Source organism: Bradysia coprophila, unplaced genomic scaffold, assembly GCF_014529535.1.
Source record: "Bradysia coprophila strain Holo2 unplaced genomic scaffold, BU_Bcop_v1 contig_232, whole genome shotgun sequence".
NCBI classification, from domain to species: Eukaryota; Metazoa; Arthropoda; class Insecta; order Diptera; family Sciaridae; genus Bradysia; species Bradysia coprophila.
In genome coordinates, this window is record NW_023503493.1 from 10,511,217 (window position 1) to 10,525,355 (window position 14,139).

Here is a 14,139-nt window from a genome sequence, read left to right on the forward strand (position 1 = left end):
GAGGGAATAACTTACCTCGTTTCGCTCTTGTTGGAATTTCATATTTTGTCCGCTTGGTAAACAAATAACACATCAAATGAATTACTGTACAATACCATGTCATTTTCCACATCAAGGCGTTAAAAATAAATGACTTGACTGCCGACAAGAGAGAGAGGGATGTTATTTTCTATTTCGCTTTCATTTATTTGTTAAAGTGAAAAAATATTTACTTGTTAGTTCATATGCTGCATTAAATTCACGCCGCCAGTTCAGTATTCCTCGAATTTTCAAACATCTACAACATCATATAAGCGCTACCTCAGAACACGATGCATTCTGTTCGAATTCATAAAGTTATAAATCAAATGATTTCTTTACTTTATTATGCTGGACTCTGGCATAAAGGTGATAGACCAACTGCCAAAGAAATCCGAACGAAATTTTTCTATTGCATTTATTACTTGCTTTTCCTCATATCATTGATTGTTGGTGCAATTAAAAGTACAAAGGAAGTGAATACGATATTTTTAGTAAAACTATCAATCGCGCTCGGAGTTTTGAATGTTAAACTTTGGATTCTAATTTCGATTTCGTTTCCATTCGATATGATGCGGATGTAGCATTTTTCAACGACAAATTCAGACGATTTGTAAGATTTGTGATAATATTTTGGATTCTAGCGCTGGTTTGTTGTTTAGAGATGACGTTTTTGCCGTTTTTTCAAAGTGAGAAAAGTCTGGTTCTTCAAATCGGATTTCCATTTGATTATAGGAACAGTGAAATCGCTTTCTGCCTTGCAAGTTTTTTTATTTTTTCTGAAACTCTTTTTTCGATAATAGTCGCCTTTTATACCGTAATCACTTGGTATTTACTGTTGTGTTGTTCATTAAGATATGAAATCTTAGGAAATGAATTGAGAAAAATAGGACGAATGAGTCAAGCGAGTGGAAAAGTACCAGAGAAGCAAAAGCAAAACATGTTTTTCCAGGACTTAAAGGCATCAATCGACGCTCATGTACACATAAGGAAGTACTAGATTTTTAAACGGCAGATTTGATTCGAATACAATTTTAACGGTGCTCCACTATTTTCGTTAGATTGATAACCGACCTGGAGTCATTTCTCTCAGACATATTTACACTTCAATTGGGCACTAGCGGTATATGTATTTGCGGATCAATTTACAGTCTTGCCTTTGTATGAATTAATTACTTCAACTTCAGAGCCATTTTTACGTCTCAAATTTTTTAGGTTGTTGGCGACGATTTTTTACAAATTTTTATGCATTTTACAATCTTGTATTACTTCATCGCCGATCTGTTTATGATCACGTACTTTGGCAATGAGATTATGCTGTCAAGCAATCGTCTATCATATAGGTTATTTGAGTCGGATTGGATCGAACAACCACAAGCCACCAAAAAATGTATCATCACTTTTGGGGAATATTTGAAGCAACCACATCAGTTGCTGATTATGAAATTGTATCCATTGACTTTGGAAACGTTTACAAAGGTTTGCTGAAACAATTGCCTGGCTGGGCCTGTATGAGTTTCAACGTAAATTTTGTCCTAGATTTTAAATTCAGCCTATAGCATGTTCAACATTTTGAAAAGCTTTCAATAGTAAGGTTTAGAGGTATAAAAATCAGCAGCTGGTGGGTAGTCCAGTGAGTAGTCGTCATCAACGTATATATTATTTCAAAATGTGTTAATTTTCTTTGCGTTGAATATTCGCACCAAATGTTCAGTTTATGTATCACATGTGTTTGAAATAGATAGATTTATTATATACATTACATTACATGGGACGAGTCGTGGTTGTGGTTGTTCTTGGATGAACTCAAGAAACATCTTTTCCATCATTTGTCGCTTGATATGTCGTTTTTTAAGGAATATTGTTTCACGACGACGAGAATTGAGAGGCTCACGTTTTTAGTAAATAACACTAGACATAGGGACAAATAAGGAAAAGGATGCTTCTTGTGTTCAATGACCTTGGTCTCACACAGCAAAAAGTATCACTTCCATCTCTTGTCCCATTACGAATCAGCACAAACTGAAATCGATTTCGATTGCAGAATTTAACGGCACATAATGTATTCACAGCATAGAAAATATTAGATGATTGTTATCTAAGCAATTCTGTGTTTAGTTTTTAGAACCTAACGGAAATGTCGAGGGTTTTTAGAGAGTTGCCCCATCATCGAAAATCCCCCAATAAATCGATCTGATTTCTGGTTGACGAGCTTTGTTTGATGCTGTTCAGTTGACCAAAATTAATCGGATGTTGTTTCACCCAATGCAAACTCCCCAGGCAAAGATAATGAATAAATGATTTCCCTGAATCACAATAGTATCGTAGAAGTTGACGATTGACATGAGAGGCTTGTAATTTGTCATTTATAGCGTCGAAGGGCAACAGTACCTTGGTTCAATAAATCGATTAGTCGGTTGCATTTAGTACTCAGTTTTGTTGGTATTGTTAGTAGTTGGCATGGTTACGAGTGCAAAAAGAATTCAAAGTTTAGAATATACAGCTTTCGGAAGATGACAACGGTTTTGATTTATTGAATTTTCGATACTTTACTCTATCTGTTATATGCAGTCAATATTCCTGATTATATCCCAGCGATAATAAGAAACAGAACTTCACGACACAGGATGGTTTTCGGGAAATTGACCACATGTTTTTGACAAAATACTCAAACGACGTGGTCGGACTGGGCATGCTGTGAATTCGGCCTTTTGAAAAAAATTTAATTTTGGGGATTTTTGCATCCAGCATTTACGTGTTTTGTATGAACACCTTGTGTAAGCTGTCACTCTCAAATTTTAGGATTGATACTGGATAAATTCGGCAGCTTTTTGCAATAACCATGTTTAGAGACATTTTTTAAATGGTAGAAACTTGCTTATTACAAAATGGTGTCCGTTTATACTTTTGAGCAGTAAAACTAATCCCTGTTACAACGATCTGCGATTATTATTCAAAAAGGATTTATCGCCCTTTATATATTTTCTACAGGTTATGGGCCCAACATATTTAAACACGGCTCCAAATATCCTTTTATTAGGCAGCATAAATCTGACTGTCTTTTTTTTAAACAATGACTGTCACAGTTACAGTATAATTTCGGCTATCAAAACGAGAAATCACATTTGTTACGATTCTACAGCTCTATATATCATCAAAACAAACAATTTCTTTTTATAAATTTATATTTAATTTCCCATGCAAAGCATACACACACAAATTTTGCTTTATGCATATTATTATCACATCAAATAGTTGAACTGAAATGGCAGTAAAACAGTGAAATTTACAGAACAAACTATAATTTCGCCCGTATGCAGTCATGTATTGTGAAACCAAACAAGATAATTTAAATTTACACATTTTATACCGATTTAATGAATATGAAATGGTCCAATGCTGTGACTTACTCTACGTGTAGCCAGCTTGAATAATGGAACATTTTTTTTTTGTTTAGATATTAAAAGCTGAATGAATGAATGTAATATCTGCTGGCTGTAGCGAGAAAAGAATTCGCAAAAAAATGTTATATTTATGTAGGTAATGCAGTTTTGCCGTATAAAATGTATTTAAAGTGGGTGTTATCGCATTATAATATATATATTTTGTTGCTGAACTGTTGGCGTGTTGGAGTACCTACTAGGATATAAATTAATTTACCGTTATGTAAATACATGCTGCATAATTTAACAATCTGTTCAGCTACATTCCGGGCAAGTTAAATTCAATTAGGCAAGTTATTCTTTTCTAAATTACGAACAAAATTCAGACAGGATAAAACATTGCGATTTAAAATGCAGACATGTGCGGGTCGCTCGAAAATTAAGGATCGAGCTTGTGTGGACTTTAGAAACAACTTCAACATTGACAGAGTAAAGGTACGATGTAAAAATTGGGCTAATTTGGATATGCACTCCTAGCAATAAACAAAACTTGACTGTACGAGAACGGTATTTCATTCTTCAGACGTTGAGATTTGACAGGTAAAGAATCTCACTTTCGAAGACGTCCATGTGTTCATTCATACTTTATTTGCTTTGCCAAGACACAAAAGAACAAAAGTGTCACGACAAAAAGGTAGAAAATATTACGATGTACGTAAGATACTAGCTATTAGAAGTACTAGATTTAGAAATCGGTATGCTTACTTTAGTGGTAAATTATTTCCATTCAAACGTTTGGCGGGAATATGTTCAAAGTCAACGCTCATTTGACAACGATCAGCGTACGTTTATAACTTCTAGTCTCTGCCGAGCATTATTGAAATGTCTTTGCTCTTAGACAAATTTTACCTCACGTTGACGATTTTGATAGTTCAATTTGCCCAGTTACTTAAGCGGACCAATCAACATTTCTTATTTCATGTTGAGACCACAATTGTACGTAATTTCGTTCGAAATTTCCTCTCTAGGTAAAATTACTCTTAGTCTTTGCTGATCTTCAATAGCTTGAAAAGTTTTTCGCTCAGCTTAAATAGTTTTTTTGCACAGCTCTGATGGTTCTTCTCTGAGCTTGAATAGTTCTTCGTTGGGTTTTAATAGGTCTTCACTGAGCTTTAAGTTTTTCGCTCAACTTTTATAGTTCTTCGCTGAGCTTTAGTAGAGTTCTTCGCTAAGATTTACTGTGTGCCTTACCCCAAAGAATTTTTGTAATTAGTCGGCAGTTCTTGTGAATATTAAGTTAAAAATCAGCCTCTTTATGTATAAACTGGTACAAAGTATACCCGCTGTGCCTCAAAGCTTTACTTGTTGATTTATCAGTTTAAACCAATTAAAATTCTAAAAATATGGCTTGTGCGGTCCTTAGGCAGTCGTTATAATAAAATCAATCCTTGGAATGATTTCACATAATATGCTCTCAATAATAAGTCTGTTAACGGAGACCATGACCAGTCCCAGTAATTTCAACATTCAGATGCAAATATTGATACAATTTATGCGAACTTTATAAGCATCACGAACGATGATAAATTTCTTTTTTGTGTGAGGAAATGTTTATAAATCAAAAATTAAAATTGAGAATTTCATTCAAAAAATTAAAAGAATAAAAATAAAACAGCGAAATTACAATCCCTAAAATATAAAAAATGTCACGTTCATCAAAGCTGAAAATAATTCACTTCTATTTGTTGTGAAACGAAGCGCTGCTGCTTTGGTTCACTCCTTTTTTCTCGTATACATCGTCCATACTATTTAGTCCTCACAGTATAAAACGTTTCCTCCTCGAAACATTTAACGAAAATATCGTATTCGGCGCCATATCGCATTAACGTCGACTACATCCTTTTCAACACACATAGATTAAGCTTTAATAAAAGTTTTCCGTTCTTTTTTTCCCGCTCATATTTAAGTTATTGTTAGACATTAGGCATCAGTAATTTATACAAAAGTTTTGCGTTTTATGGAATGTTTTATTCCAACATACTAATCTGCATATAGATGTGGGGATACAAGACTTGTATATAATGGGAGAAAATATTGCCAAGACCCATAGAGTAGCGAAAATGTGTTTGATTTTCGGTTTTAATTTCGAAACTGTATTCAAATAAAGGCGGCACGCTCGTGTAGAGAGATGTGAGCCGCCGATTACTTTAGATGAATTTGTGTCGAATTTTCGGCATTTTTACATAAATGGTATAAAGTCGCCTTAGGTTTGTTCCAAGAAACTGTAAACAGGAACCTTGACAACCCGAACAACGACAATTTCATCCACATCACCGTCGCTTACGTGATATTACATACAAATTGAGCAACGTCGCCTACGCGATTTACACAGAAATATTTTTGAGGTTATGGTTCTGTGGATGAAATTTGACAATTCATATGGCTTTGGTACAAATATATCCAATTTTTTCTTTTGTTCTATTGTCAAATTTTGAGTTGATTTGCTATGTGTAGCTACAATTGCGCAACGAATTTCAATATCATTGTCATTTCACTTCAAAAATCCACTTTTGCGATCTTCGCAAAACCATCTTCACAATATAAATGACAATTAAAAGTGAACGTGGTCAATTTGTATAGCGGAAGAACTGCAATAACGTTTCAGTCATATTATAGTTTCTGCTGGTTGGACGACAATTAAATTTATTGTTTCCTGTTCACTAACTCCATATCTTACAAATCTATAATAAATAACTGACAATCAAGTCATCCTGCTCATCTCACAGACATTCAAATAAATCTGGCCGCCAACAAAAATTGGGTCGGCTCACACCTCTACACTGGCAAAAACAAACAATAGCATTGAATACCCATTATCCAGTTGAAACTTGGAATTGTTAACATCCAAACTTTTAAAAATCTTTAATTCAATTTGAAGAAAACTTTAAAGGAAAAGCACATAACGACTTCCTAACATAAACAACCTGCATGGATAGGGAATGACTGAGTGCTAATGAACAGTTCTCGAAAAGTAAAAATGGATAGAAGAGAAAGAAGAAGGGAAAAAATAACTTGATGGGATAACGCCGCACGAACACATCACGTAAAACGTAACAGACATAGGACAGCATCAAAAAGAAAAAGATCGACTAAATGAAGGGCAATAAAAGGGAGATTTTAATGATTCTAATCGTAATTCCGTAACGGTTATGACACCAACTAAAAACGAAGATATGGCAGAGCATCAAAATGAAATTTATTTTTTTGCTCAAACTGAAGTGAATGAATGCTGAATGGTACATTAATGGGGCGAAATATATAACTTGAATTTGAGTTTAAGTGTACTGAAATACTCGTGCCATTCGTAAAGCTATGAGCATTCTTTCTCTCATCCACCACCCACCTTAGTAGATATTTGCCGACCTTTCGAATGGGCTAATCACTCCAGACTCAGCACAAAATTCACAGTTTGATGTTAGCGATTCCCCGTTTTTTTTATTTTTATTTGTTTTTTCGGTATTGCCATCCCCGTTCGATTTAAATGATTTTATTAATGTCGAATATAGGTGAAAATCCCATTGTCATGGTAATGGTGTTGTTGTTTTTTTTTCAGCGTTAGTCTGCAACGGTATCGATTATGTTCGGATTTCGATTCGAATTATTGGATCGTGATTTCTATTGTTCAGACTACGCGGATTAATTTAATCAGTTTTTTTTGTGGTGCTGTATCGATTACTATTTTTGGGTCTATGTGAACATTGACTCTTTCTTCGACCAACCCAGTCATTATAAATAATGAATACACACTCACACAATCCAAACACGCTCACACATCCACACACGCCATCCAACGGTGGAAGGCATTATTAGAGAATTTTATTTATTTTTATTATGGAAATGTAATAAAAACTTACCTTTTAAGTGTAATGGGGAAACATTTTACGGCTTATGTGTGTTTATGTGAACATTAAAATTCTTCTTTCTTCATTTTATGGTATTTACATGCGAGCATTTTCTCCGTATTCCACAATTTCTGAATCATATCACAGAATTTGTTTCTCTTTTAACTCGACGCTTTTTCAGTTTTTTTTTCTATATTTTTAATGGCATATGATGGAGCTTTATTAAGCAAAATGTTTCGTAAATATGACTAAAGTTATGAGGAGTTATAAAGGGTACAGTTGGCTGATAATTTAGAATGACGCAATGATAATTCACAACAAAAAAGTAAGCGTTCGTTGGATGAGATGAATTATTTCATGGTCTTATAAGATGTGTACCGAGTATCTAGGATCTTCGACCTAAAAAGTTGACAGAAACTTATAGTATAGAGACGCTTGAGTGTAGCTTACAATGTGGAAAAATAAGTTGAATGAAATGACAACTGTAATCGCTGAAATGACACATTTCATGATTATTATGGTTATTGTAACATAAAAGGGATGGACTTTGAGAGAACTTAAACTGATTCTATCAATTTTGTGAGAACAAAACGAAATACATTGGGGACAATGGGTTTATTCATTGTGAGGGTGATCTGAGGGTGAAACACTTAATTTAGATGTCAATGATGAGTGCAATGAACATTATTCAACAACAATTATAGAACCAAAATGTCTTGGGAATCACTCGGCAATACAAAAAAAAATAAAATATGTCATGCGTGACGACTATTTGCACCTCTGTCTATCACCTTTTTACCATATCTTGAATCTCTTTCGCTCACGTGACATTCTTTCCGTTATACTATTGAGCCCTTAAGCAAAATTTTAGTGATGGAACCACTTTGGAAAATTTGAATCCCACTTTGAAGATAATTCACGATATGTAACGTTAAATTCAACGAGAAATATTTACACCCTGCAATCAATTCATCGCATAAGTTACATTTGATATCGGGTTTCTCTGTAACTTATGTGATACCTCTGTGGTTATGTCTGATCAGAAAGGATGAAAGGAAATGAATGTTGAAATCAGTGAAGCAAAAGATTCTGTATCAACTCAACATCTTTTCGATGCAAATGAAGTAATAGATTTAGCGACAATAAAAGGAACGGATTCTTTGGAAAAACCACCTGCAGCAATTTGACTTATTTTTTAACGGTCGATACATCTATTTTCATATCTTAATACCACGTCTTAACAGTGCCTATTTTTCTCGTACAATTAATTCTTGATTCTCAAGTTTTACAGCCTGGGACAGTCGAAAAAGTGCATTTTTATTCTATACGTGTTTCATCGATTTCAGCTGTTTTGCCATTGTAATTTGTATTGTTAAAACAGCTGAAATCGATAAACACGAAAATCATAAAAATACACTTTTTTGACTGTCCTTGGCTGTAAGAATTTTTTAGAATTTAAATTCTTGAAATTTCCGAAATTCCGGTTTCAGCTGGTTGTTTTTGAAGCTATGCCCTAAACCCTTTCCGAATGTAAAATGTTTAATTCTCGACCGATTCGTTACTTAACAACAAAATAGTTTAATTCACAACATTTTTGGGAATGGAAATAAATAAAAAAAAAGTTTAAATTGGTTCAATGCTCAACATTAATGTTTGATCAATAGCCATTACGGTAAACATCATTTTGCAATTAAAACATTTAATTAAACTGATTAGTATATACGAGCAACAATGGACACACACCGAATTGTAACAGAAACACCTGAAATAATATTTATTTTGTATAAAAAACATTTCATTTAATTATTGTTGAAATGATCGTATCAATTGCAATAAACATTTATCACTTTTAAATTCGATATTTTATTGGAATATTGTAAATTTCGATGTAAATTTGTTGTAATGGGTCAAACACAATTATAGTGAGACCGAAATCAGGAACAAATATCTCCACAATGAATTTCGAATTATTTAAACCCGTTTATTTTACTTCGAGTGCCGGATAGCGGCATAGTCAATTTTCACTTCATATTTTTTAATATATTTTAACAATCACGATTCATTCTGCAGGCCATTTTTTTTGTTCAAATAACCTTGTTGCTCATTACATTGTAATTTATAATGAACAGCAAGTTCATAGGTTATCATTGAACAATTTGCCGCACCTAGAACAGTATCGAAATAGTTTTTTGCAATTGTCTATGCCGTGCACCGCGTTGCATAAAGTCGATGATTTTTGTAGTACTAGCTTTAAGTTGTAAGCACGAAATGAGTATGTATAATTAGGACGTTTGAGGAGGTGCACACTAAAGTTTGTGCCAATGTTGTAACAATTGCTGTACTAAAAGGGATTCAGAGAAAACCTTTTATTGAACATTGAAACATTTTACCATCTTGTATGCATTTAACAGTACTCATAAAGCTCTTTTGTCGATGCACATATCACAATGGATGCATTAAGCATATATATGATTCAAATCCATTTCGATATTGTGCCTTTCGGTTCTGTCGGATTTTATTTGAAAGAAACCGTTGGAGCTTCGGTATCCTAAGTTTGATCTGCAACGAAGGGAGTGACGCCCAATGGAAATAAATTGAATTAACAGGGTGTACCTACAGTGGATACGAAGAAAGAGAAACCATAGCTGCAGAGCATGACCATCGTCAAATTGGTTTTCGATTTTAAAATTGCGATTGGTCTTTTGTGCGGGAAAATTTAAAATCTTTAAAATAGGAAGTTGTCTTACAAGAATAGCTTTAGGCACTTTTTCAACATTTAGGCATTTGGAGCAGTGAAAATGTCTTACTGCCGAGCGGATTGTTAGTTCGACGAGTTTGTTTGGACTGGACTAATAAAACAAAACATTGATCCGAATTTTCGATAATCGCGCGTTTTTTTTGGATGAAATTGTTTTTAGGCCCGAATGGAATCCTAATTTCGAAAATGAGATTAAAAACATAGAAAGAGACCAACTAAAGCTTTGAGTTGAATTCACAGTCGTCCGTTTTGCCTACGTTTAGCTCTTCGTTTATCCGTTGTTAACTTTTTCATTGTTTTTATTCCAACTGTCAAGTAAATGGCTGGAAACCCGAGGTAAAATGACTGGAACAAATGTAAGGCCACCTTTAAAATCATGCTGAGCGCTTCACAGTGTCTAGGTCAAGTCCTCGGTCTATACAAAAAAATTGATATTCATCAAAGCCTCATCAGTAGCAACCATCATACCCTCCTACTAAACCGTAGCGTTAAAAATATCGAATTGAAAAAGCATATAAAATGAAAACTGAAAAAGTCAATTAATTCAAATTCCGAACTTAATTTATTTAATGGATTAACTTTACTTTACATCCAAAAGCCAAACAGATTAAATTAATTCAAATGTGACCTCGAAAAAATAATCGAAAAAATTGAGCTCGGTATACTTGGAACGACTTGGTTTACATTCCATTCTTGTTACGTTAAAAGCTGAATTTTATTTTCATTTTCTTTTTTTCTCTCTATTTGGAAGTATATTTGAGCAATTCATATCTCGGATGGATAAAGCGAAAAAGCCACCATTCCTCGATGTCGAGTACACACTAAAAGTAAAACTAATATTCAGTTCACATTTCATGTTGAAATATTATGGTAAATTCTTTTCGGAAAATAGAGCAGAAAAAAAATTCAAAATGCACACATTTCGCTAAACCAAATATTATGCAGAATAAAATTTCCACTGTAATGTTGCACAATGTATACATCTTTCGGCAGGGAAGAATACGTTTGTTCGGGCAGTGTAAGACGTTTTTGTGCAGCAGGTTTTGGATTTTAACATTTTGTGTCAATTTATGCCGAAATTTCATTAAATTTGAATGAATATACAATAGACTGTTTCACCCGGAAAATTAACGTCGAGTTTTCCGGGTGCGCATCGTTCTTCCGACACATTACCTATCTAGGAAAAACTTTATAGAAGAAACTACATAAAAATTTTCACGTTCCGCGTCGCGCAACACGATTTTCATTTCCTTATAATTCGCTAAAAACGATTAGCTGATTGACATTTATGTATGACATTTTTTACATCAGCTGATCAGTTTTAGCGAATTATAAGGAAATTAAAATCGCGTTGCGCGACGCGGAACGTGAAAATTGTTATGTAGTTTCTTCTACAAAGTTTTTCCTAGATAGGTAATGTGTCGGAAGAACGATGCGCACCCGGAAAACTCGACGTTAATTTTCCGGGTGAAACAGTCTAATATACAATCCATCGTGAATCAACACTGAATAGTTAGAAGTCCTCGATGCCTTTGAGCCCTCCAAAGTAAGTCGATACTTATAGATTCTACAGATGTACCTAGTCTTTCAGAGATAGATATATTGAATACTTAGAGCTATTCTGAAGCTATAACAGAGGTATGGATCCTCGATAATTTATGGCGCAAATTCACTAGTTATTACAGTGTATAGTCGGTTGATTCATGACGTTCTGGTCAAAACCATTGTTTCAGTACTTCATCCTTGGCACTCTCTTTTCTGGTAGAGAAATGATAAGTTGGTATGTCTGTGGCGAGATAGAAGAAATCTGAGGTTAAAAATTGTGTACGGTATAGGAGAGAATTACATACGAATTCTCTCAAAGTAGGTCCCAATTCTTTCAACATGCTCCTTCTCGCCACAGGCGTACCAACTTATCATTTCTCTGTTTTCTGGTGAAATAACTTCGCTCTGGTAAATATCAACGAAACGTCATAGCAGGGAAGTTGGTTCGCATAAAATAGTGCGGTGCCGTAATGTAACCAGAAATCTAATAGCATTACACAAAAGTTTTTTTTACATTTAAGCTTTAGTCTATACACAGCATTTCCCTATCAACAAAGTACTAGTACATGATGGCGCCATTTACAATCTACAATGTGCGTCTTTGAATTTCGCAGAGAAGTGCGCCGAAAAATCAAAATAAAAAGTGAGTAGAGTTTTACCATATACGAAAGAGTGATCTCTCATTCACGTATGGTTTTACTAAGGCAGCGGTGAAACACCCCCATTGACGATATTCTCATCTAACGACGCGTTGAAATTTGTTTTATCTCCTGTAATGTCATAATATTCACAATTTGAGTGTCACTTTTAGAATCAAGATGGGCTAGATTTAAACACGTCATTCACAGGACGTTACGTTTGTTAGCTGAAAATTTCGACAATTGGTCATTTGCGTACGGCTAACTTCGATACTTTCACATTTATTCACTGAAAATTGACAAGTTCTTGACGGTGTATACTAGTGTGTGTGACTAATTTGTGTCTTATTTGTGGGGAATATGAATGAGTGACGGTGTCATGACGTATTGATGTTTCAGTTTGATTTTTTTAAATCGGTTTTTATGGTGACTCTAACATTACAGGAGATAAAACGTTGTTCCTAACACGCTAGTAAATGGGAACTTTGCGCACACGATGTGTCGCTTCGCTCGTATCGGCAATCTCACATCTAGTGCGCAAAACAATCCCATTTACTACCTTATTATGAAAATAGCTATTAACAATTCATTTCTTCATCTGCGATAAGTCACCGCAATTTCGAAATTCTGAAATACACTTTCGACTTGAATACAGCAAAAATCGACAATATCGGTGACTATATTTTAGGGCAAGAAATATTGCTGAATGTTGAATTAGTTTCGGGTAAAAGTGCTCTTTGTATACTTATACCACATTATGCACCGCCGAACAAATACAATTCCATTTCATAATTCAAATAAAAATGTTGATGGGAAAATGTGTAACATTTTCTACTCGTTCACCGCGAAAGTATACATACAACAGAGAAAATCGAGGGAAAAATAATAATAATTGGAAATTGAAACAATATAATCCCGAGAAATAATCACAACTTATGACGGGATTTAAGGTGTCGTTAAACGGAAATGAAATAGAATATCGATTTGAAAGTAGATTGCCATTCGCAAACAATAAAAATGAGGATAAGCCATGACGACGCAGCTGGATCGTTTCTGTTTCGAAATTCAATCAAACTGAATGCACTTATTGCATCCTCATACCCCATCCGACAAATCAAACGAATCGCTCTGTGACGGTTGCATTTTGTAATGATTTTTTTTGTGTTTATCCTTCTCGTTGATCTAGTTTTTTTGCTCTCGCAAAAAAAAAGTTTTTGTGTGCGGTTGCTTTTACCGTACCTTCTTTATTGTTTTTACCACACTCAATATGTGCGATAGCAACGTGCCGGGATTTTCCAGACTATTGATTTTCGGCAATTTTATGGCTATACAATAAAAATCATGCTAACACGCGCACATTTTTACTTCTCTGACTGAACACTGGGGAACAATAAAACAAAATTCCCGAAACAATTTAACCAAATTTCAGAGAATGGAATTTATTTTGTGGTAAGTATCAGAAAATATCATCCCAAGTGTAATAAGCGAAATGATATATTGGGTGGGTGCAGTTCGGATGAGAAATATAATTTAGTGACAGCAAAAAAAAAATAGAATGAATTGTTGGAATTTGAATGGTTTATGGGCGCACTGATGAATATTTTTACAATTTCATTATTCGCTTCTGTTCATTGCATGGAGCATGGATATGAATGAAATTCACAACAACAAAAAAAGTGCTTCGCCAGCAGCAGTATCGATAAATTAGTTACAGTAGAAATTGCACAGTGAAACGAAGCTTATACCTGATATGAAAGACTATTCGGCAGTAGAGGCACAGAGTAATTTTTAGAATGAAATATTCTGATAAGAACTGATATGTCGCTCTTCACCATTTTAATAAATTCAACTGAGGAAAATAAATCAAGATCTGATCGATCAATTTAGGTTTACAA

General features: G+C 34.3%; 1 protein-coding gene and 1 pseudogene across 1 annotated transcript in view; both read left to right on the forward strand.

Moving 5' to 3' along the window:
* Positions 1–14,139, forward strand: part of LOC119076519 (potassium channel subfamily K member 18) — a 96,457-nt gene that overhangs the window by 52,632 nt on the left and 29,686 nt on the right. The window lies entirely within an intron of this gene.
* LOC119076533 lies at positions 312–1,608 on the forward strand (annotated as a pseudogene).